Below are 8,207 nucleotides of genomic sequence, written 5' to 3'. Positions count from 1 at the left end.
GTCCTGGGGGACTGCAACTTTCCTGATCCACTTGGGACCAAATGACCCACTCACTATTACCTCGAGCTTCCCCTTGGCCAGAGCACCTGAGATGTGCTCCTCTCGGGAACAGGAGCCTGACAGCTGACACTTTCTGAGGAAGAAGCATGACTGGGTTGGGATCTGTAAAACTGAATTTTCTGGGGCCCTTTTATTATGTTTTAGGAATCTTGCTTAATACTATTATTCACAACACTGGAAATGTCTGAACTTCCCACCTTCAAGTTGGCTGTAAGTCACCTCACAGGGATGCTGCTACTCGAGAATTAAAGTTCTTGACATTTGAGAAGCCATCCTGCTCAGACACAGGAGAAAAGGTCACCCAGTGGAGAGCACCTGGTAACCCATCAGACGCCGGTTCCTGAGTGTGCAACCCTATCCCCCCTGAAATGACACGGTGACACCCCCAGATATGCACAGTCAAGGCAGTCCCTTCCCTCAGCACAACCCCAGGCCTCCATGTCAGGCAGCCTCACCTCTGCAGGAAAGGGAGGCTCCTCTCCTGGGTGTCCCCCTGGGCCCTGAGGTTGAAGTCACACTTGACACCAAGAGAGGGGAGGCCAAGCAGATCAAGTGCCAGGAGTAGGAGGCACAACTGGGTCCCAGGCTGGAAGACAGAGCTCGGGACAACTTGGTGTAAAGTCAGCCCCATCCTGCAGATTCCAAAACCGGGCTTCAGAGGGCTCCAAGTGGGAAGCAAGTGCATGAGTGAAGGCCCCGCACCCCCTGCTCGGGCTCCACTCCACACAGGCTCCGTGGCCCCCATGGGGTCCCAAAGGCCCTCAGAAGGTCACAAGTCTTCAAAACAATTGAGTCAGAACAACCTGGCAACCCCAATGTGACCAGAGAGGCGGGGGGTGCCCGAGGTCTTCCTGCAGCCAGCCCATCCGCAATTCCTCCCGCCACGCGGCCCTGGCTGTCCCCACCCAACATCTCCGTGGCACTCGGCCCCTTAAGTGGGGCAGCCTCACAGTTCTTCTCCCCTTCACAGAGGGGAAATGAAGGCACGGAGAAGATACAGGGCCACCAACTAGTACTAAGTAGAAAAGTGGGAATGTGAGCCCAAGCTGTGTGACTCCAGGTCTCTCCAAAGAGTGTCACCTGCTGACACTGGTCTCGGTCACCCTCCTTCTCCCAGGCAGCTCCTACATGACCTTCTCCAAACTCACAGCATCTCAGCCTTGCTGCTTCCCAGAGCAGATGAAGGCAGGTGACAGTGGCATGTGCCGGAGGGCAGCATGAGGACTGTCACATCCAGGTCTCTTCTTCTCTCCCTTGTAAGGACAGTCACTGGATGGTGGGACAGATGGCTCCCCACCCACCAACTCTTCGTGCCTCCATCTGCAGATATATCCAAATTTCTTTGCTGAAGCCAGGTGTGGTGGCACACACCTGTAACCCCAGAAAGTCGGGAAGCTGAAGCAAGAGGAGGAAAAGTTCAAAGCCAACTTGGTGAGACTCTGTCTCGAAACAAACAATAAAAAGGATCAGGATGTGGCTTGGTGGTAAAGTGGCCCTGGGTTCAATCTCCAATACAAAAAAAAAAAAAAAAAAAACNCACCCGTCGGTGGTGCAAGGTTGATGTCTTCTGCTCAGTTTCTGTGCAAAGTGAAGCCTTAAAGATGGATGTAAGTGTTGGTACTCAGAACTCTTTGTTTGCTGAATTTCCAATTCCTGGTCTTTATGAATCTTGCTGCAGTAAGCATCCTTATTTGGGTAGCTTTGCTTGCACCCCAGAGTATATCTGAAGGGCAAATTTCTAGAAGTAGCATTGGAAGGCTCAGAAAACAGGCACTTGTAATATTGATACATAGTGTAAAATTGCCACCAAAAAAATGCAAACTCTGAACTAGTTAATACCACCAGCAGCCGTGAGTGAGAGCCCCATTCCTCCACACCTTGTCATTACAGCCGAAGATCAAACATGTTCACCTTCACCAACGTGATGGGTGAAAATGACACCTTGTTCTGATTTGCTGTATGAAACAGTGAGGTTGAACACCTTGTCATGTATTCACAAAGTATTGGTTTGTTTGAGTGAGTGAGACAAGGCTCATGAGAGTAAAGACACTTTTTAAAGTATTAGTATCAGTAACCATGGAGCAGTCAGCTGTACCTGCTGTCAGCCACAGTAAGGAACTTAGACAGATCCAAGTCGGGGAAGCCACAGACCTCACCAACATAATGTCCAGGGTGGCTTCTACCAAATCCATCTGCCAGCTGAGCTTGTGGAAGCAGGGAGTTGAGCTAGCTTGCTCGATAGGTGGACATACACTTCACCTCCTGTGCTCCACATTGCTTCTTCAAAAGAGAGGGCCAACCTCTGAGCGCCTGCTGACTCTGTTAACACACGTCACCTTTGGAGAACAGTGAGGGATGGGGTGGTGCATTGTTGGAATCATTAGGTCTTATTCCAAAAGAGCAAAAATTGTCTTTTAGGATTTTTTCTGCTTGATTTTAACATTTTATTTAATTTTTGCTCTGAATGGGCAATGCATTCATGTGTTGAAAATTCAAAACAATACAACCAGGCAGAGAAATCTGGCTGCCACCCTGGGCCTGATTGTCACTTATCACCCATCCTCTGCCCCTGATCCTTGTAATGACTCTTCCGTTTATTGTCAATAGTTGTTGCCATTGTGAAAATAATAGGGATTTTTCATTTTACAAATTTCAAAATAAAATAATGTAATGTACAAGCTTCTTCAAGTGATCTTTGACTTCTCTGGTCCACTTGCCCATCCAGAGGCATCTCCCCTACTGAGAATCCCTGGACAAGACCTCTCAAAGGTCCCACCCAGAAGCGAGACCACAGGGTAAATGTAAGAGCCAGAAGTCAGCTGCTTCTAAAAACAGCCATCAGGCAAATCACTGTTCTGTGAGTGAGCGCCTCATCCCTGGGAGTGTGCAAGGGATAGTCAGCAACATCATAGAAATTTCTACAGATGTCAGGAAAAAGGAACATGAGGTTTCTCCCACTTCCAAAATTCCATGTTAAAATTCTCTCATTCACCGGACACAGTGGCGCATGCCTATAATCCCAGCAGCTCAGGAGGCTGAGGCAGGAAGATGGTGAGTTCAAAGCCAGCCTCAGCAAAGGGGAGGTGCCAAGCAACTCAGTGAGACCCTGTCTCTAAATAAATACAAAATAGGGCTGAAGGTGTGGCTCAGTGGTTGAGTACCCCAAGTCCAATCCCTGGTATCAAAATAAAAAAAAAAAATCATCTTGTTCGTTTATTTAAGACCATAAAGAAAAAAAGCTTCTGTGAGCCTAGCAGCATGTGAGGCTGAGTCATCGACCACCCCTGAATTCTGGGAGCTTAAAGTTAATCCACAGTAAGGCGAGTCTAGGGTGTTGTGCACAATTTTCCACCTGCCACAGAACGACCCTGGTGGCAGACAGACATGCAGACAAAATTTCAGCAGCATCCAGAGAGGCCAAACCTTGCCAGACAGCTTCCTCCTACCCCGAGGGGCTTCCCGGCTTCTCAGGTGCCTCAGTGGCAGAACCGAGGCGCCCTGCAGGATCTGGAGGCGCCTGCAGGATCTGGAGGCTGTAGAAAGAAAGAGAAGGAGTCCAGAGCCCTGGGCACTGCCTCTGACCGGCTCAGCCTGGGACCATCAGCACCCTTCCAGAGCCCCTCTTACCTTGTAAAGGCTCAAGGTACTCATGGGACTCTGAAGGCCCCACCAAATTCCATCCTCAGCTGGGGCTGTCACCCAGACTCTGAATGAATCAGAGCAGTGACTCTATTAGAATCTCAGCAAGGAATTGTGAAATTTCCTCTAAGAACAATCTGGTTATGGTTTGGATCTTAAATGTCCACTGAAGCCTTGGTCCCCAGAAGTGGGGCCTAGTTAGAGGAAGAAGGTCACTGGGGTGAGCCTTTGAAGAGTTCCCCCTTGTCCCTGAGTCCCCTGGCTTCCTGACCTCCAGGAGGTGGGCAGCTTTGCTCCGCCAAGCCCCCTGCCATGCTGTCTTGCCTCATCATGTGCCAGAACAGTGGTCTGAGCCTCTGACCATGAACCCAGATAGATCTTCCCTCTTTTAAGTTGATTTCTTGAGGTTTGTGTCACAGCGAGGAAAGCCGATTAACACAGACTCAAAGGCTGGAGTGGAAAATTTTCAAACCACAGTGGAGCCAGCGCTCTGTGCGGGCTCACCCCATGCCAGGGATTGCTCCACGGGGAGACGGGACTCACAGGGGACCAGGGAGCGACGGACACATGCAGCAGCCTCTCCTCCAGGCCAGCTACCACCCAAAGCTCTGCGTCCCTGATCCCATCACAGAGTTGAGACGCACTGCTGTTGGCTGAATTCTGTCCCCCTCGAAATTCATCTATTGAAGCCTAGCCTCTGTACCCCAGAAGGGGACTGCATTTGGAGAGCAGCCTTTACAGAGGTGATGGAGTTTAAGTGAGGTCACTGGGGTGGCTCTAATCCAGTCTAACTGGGCCTTATACAAAGAGAAGATGGGGACAGAGACTCACATAGGGAGGTGGCCTTGGGAAGACACATTGAGAAGCCAGTGGTCGGAAAGCTGAGGAGAAAGGCCTCAGGAGAAACCAACCCCACTCCCTCCATCTCAGAACTGGGAGAAAGGAGATGCCTGTTGTTTAAGCCTCCCAGTCTGCGGGATTTGGATTTGGCAGAACTAGCAAACTAACCCCATTATTACTTGTCCCCTTAAGCTTTTAACCTTTCTTCTTTTTTGAGCAATCTCCCCTTGTGAGGGGGAGCCATAAGCTGTGTCCCCCACTCAGCTGAGCAAGAAACGGAAACACACACACACACACACACGCACGCACGCACACACACACGTACACACATGCACACTGGGGCCCAAGGAGAGGCAGCCCATTCTGCCCAGTTGTCACACAGGGGACATGAAGACCACGTCCGGAGGCTGGCCACTAGAAGGCCCTGTCAGCTTTTCTCCTTGTAAACTTTCCAACGATCCCACGGAGACCAAGGTACGGAAGCAATCATGGGGCCCCTTTCTTTCTAGATAGTTCTACACACACATACATACATGTATTGCCCCTCCATCTGTTAATCCCCCAGTGGAGAAATGTCCACTCCTAGAAGTGGAGAATTGATCGTGGTCCATGGGTAAGTCTTCATTTAGGGGCAACCTTACAAATGTGAGAGCTTCTCTACCATGTGACAATAGGGTCTCGGGTGCCAGCTGACCTGTGGATAAACCACCCTGGTTCCCTCTCCTTTTCCCCCACAAGGCCTACTCCTCACCCTCAGGTGACCCTTCACCTCATCCGCAAACTTTTCCCTGGGTCATCACGAACTTGCCAAGAATTTCCGTAACTAGGTATTTGGAGGAGAAAATGAATCTTCTCTTCCTTTTCAGTCAATAATGGTGCAGATATGAATTGAGAAGCAGATTTATTTCATCACCAGAACGTGTCCTCAGGGAGTGCTGGGGTGACTTCAAGTGCGCTGGCTGGTGCCCATGGTGGACGAGCAGGGCTGAGCTGGCTGGGACGTGCCTTCTGCAGGACGGAGTCCGGAGGTGGCCCTGAAACTCCTCCAGGGCTCGCCCTTCCCCACAGGGAATGCTTGGGCTGCCCAGGATCAGGGATGCAGAACGCCGGGGCTCTTGGGGTCAGAGCTGCTCCCTGGTCTCTCTGAAGACAGCAGCTGCCCTTTGAGCGCAGCTGAAAGTAGGTCCACCTCCCAAGAGCCAGCCGCCGAGGTCAGCTTTTCTCCTTGTAAACTTTCCAAAGATCCCAGGGAGATCAAGGTACGGAAGCAATCACGGGGCCTCTTTCTTTCTGGATAGTTCTACCTGAAGAAAACTGTGAAAACCCTTGAAAAAATACACCGTAAAAACGTCTTTTAATTTTTCAAAATGTTATTTTATTGGAAACACAACACGAGGTTTAAATAAGCATCCATGCCAAAACTGCCCTCGAGCCCAGCCCCTAACAAAAATTTATGTTTCTCTTTATTCAAATGAGTCTTGTCCTGGCACATGCGGGTTTCACATAATTTTTAAATCAAGTAAATAGCAAGTTGACTGTTTTTTTCTCTTTCTGAGAAACACGCTTTCCTTGGAAGGACGTGAGGATAATAACATGAAGATGAGTAAGAGCAAAAAGAATGGACGTCATCGGCTGTCGGGACCACTGGGGCCCAAGGAGAGGCAGCCCCAGTCTGCCCAGTTGTCACACGGGGGACATGAAGACCACATCCAGAGGCTGGCCACTAGAAGGCTCTGCGATTCGTCTGATTCACACTCTGCCTCCAAAGACCCTTTGGACACAGCCCCCTATTCACACGTGTTATTTAAACTTATAAGTGTGGCCCCTCCTGGGGGAAGAGTCCCCTGCCCTGAACAGAATTTCTCTTGTCCCCTCCCTTTCGCATGCCCCTCCTTTCCTTATCCCTATTTGCTCCTGAAGAGTCATTTAGCATCAAGATAATTCAAGAGGACAAATGTCAACTTTCATACTTCCCCAAGCAAGTTGTTCCAAAATATATTTTGCTCCAACAAATCCTAATGAGCAGGAGGGGATCCATTTCAAGTACCGAGGCCCACCCTCACTGCCTGGCTGCTCCCTCTGGGTCGGCCCGGCGGTCCCCATCCTGCCCCATGCAGTGAAGACGCTGCCCAGGACCCTCCTGCTCTGCCTGCTTCCCAGCAGGCTGACACGGAGCCTGGCCCTCCATGGGCCTGCCTTCCCCCTGGTGCCAGCCCCTCATCCCACTCCCAAGGCCACGGGCAAGCCGACCAGCCATGCATTGGTCTCCTCTCAGCCGAGTCTTCTGAGGAGAAGCAGCACCACAAGGCTCCACTGGGTAGGACAGAGGACAGTCTCCCTAACAGTGTCCCACTCGAGCCAGGACATGATGGACAGGACTCACAAAAAGTGAGACATTCCTGCAGTGACTGCGGGAACTCTGTGCTCTGAAGTGTCCCCCCCGGCAACTTCCGTCAACCAGTCCACATTCCGGAATAAGGCTGGCTCGGGGCCAAGTGCACACACAGCGCACACACACTCAGTTGCACGCACACTACTTCACGGCCACCCGCACATCGGATGGAGTCGGTTCACACCAGGCACGTGGCCCACCGTCCTTCCTCGCAAAGTCACCAGCTTTTCTTTCGTCTTTTTGTGCATTTCAGCAGCCGCCTTCATTACACGACATGTCACCATGTGACCAGAAGTTGGGACGTTTAATAAAGACAAGGAAATTAAAGGCTTGGTCCCGCCACAGGAAGCGAGGGAGGACGGAGCGCTTGCCTGCAGGTCAGACTCCAAGAGCGGCTGCGCCTGCCTCGCCCTGTGCCCGGCCCGTGGGTGGCCTGCACCCCGTTTCTGTTCCTTCTCTCCCTCTCTCACTCCCTCACCCAAGGGACAAGGGTGGCCTGGACCTACTGTTGTCAGTCGACCAGGAAAATGACCTGACGGTCTGGAGACACAGCCAGCACCTGCTGGTTATGGGCCACGGGAGGAGGTCCAGGGGAGGTTCTGACACCTGATGACGGAGGCGCCCTGGACACTGCCGCAGGATCCTCACTCCTGGGCCAACCTGCGATCCAAGGAGCTCGAGAGTGTGAGTGTGCGGACCGTGTTTCTATGTGTGTGTTTGGGGGATTGTGCGTGGAGTTTGGGGTGTGTATGTGTGCGGCGTCTCCTGGGCTATGTGATGTGTGGTACGTCTGTGTGTGTCTGTGCAGTGTGTGTCTGTGGGTCTGTGGTGTGTGTATGGTGTGTGCTGTGTGTGCTATGGGGTGCACATGTGTGTATGTATACGGTGTGTCTATGTGAGCGTGCTCACCCTGCAGTGTTCTTTGTGTGTGAAGGTGTGTGCTCTGTGTATGAGCACGTGTGTGGAAGTCCAAGCTCATGTGCTTGTGGTGCCCTGGAGTGAGCCTGAAGAGAACAGGATCAAGGCATGGGCACGAGGGTTGGCACAGCATGCAGCTCACTTAGGAGCCCTGCTGCGCTGATGTCACTAGCCGGTGACATCCAGTGACAATGAGAATGCCACACACAACACACAATGGACACGCAGCATACCTGAGCACTCACTCGATGCACAGAAAACATACAGTGAAGGTCCACGTGCAGCACACACCCGGCACACAGAGGCCGTGAGGCCCGCAGCCAGGCAGAGAGCGCAAACAAGAACAGGGGCAGCTGGG

Source organism: Marmota marmota, unplaced genomic scaffold (assembly GCF_001458135.2).
Source record: "Marmota marmota marmota unplaced genomic scaffold, marMar, whole genome shotgun sequence".
Lineage (NCBI taxonomy): Eukaryota > Metazoa > Chordata > Mammalia > Rodentia > Sciuridae > Marmota > Marmota marmota.
This window is presented reverse-complemented; position numbering follows the sequence as displayed.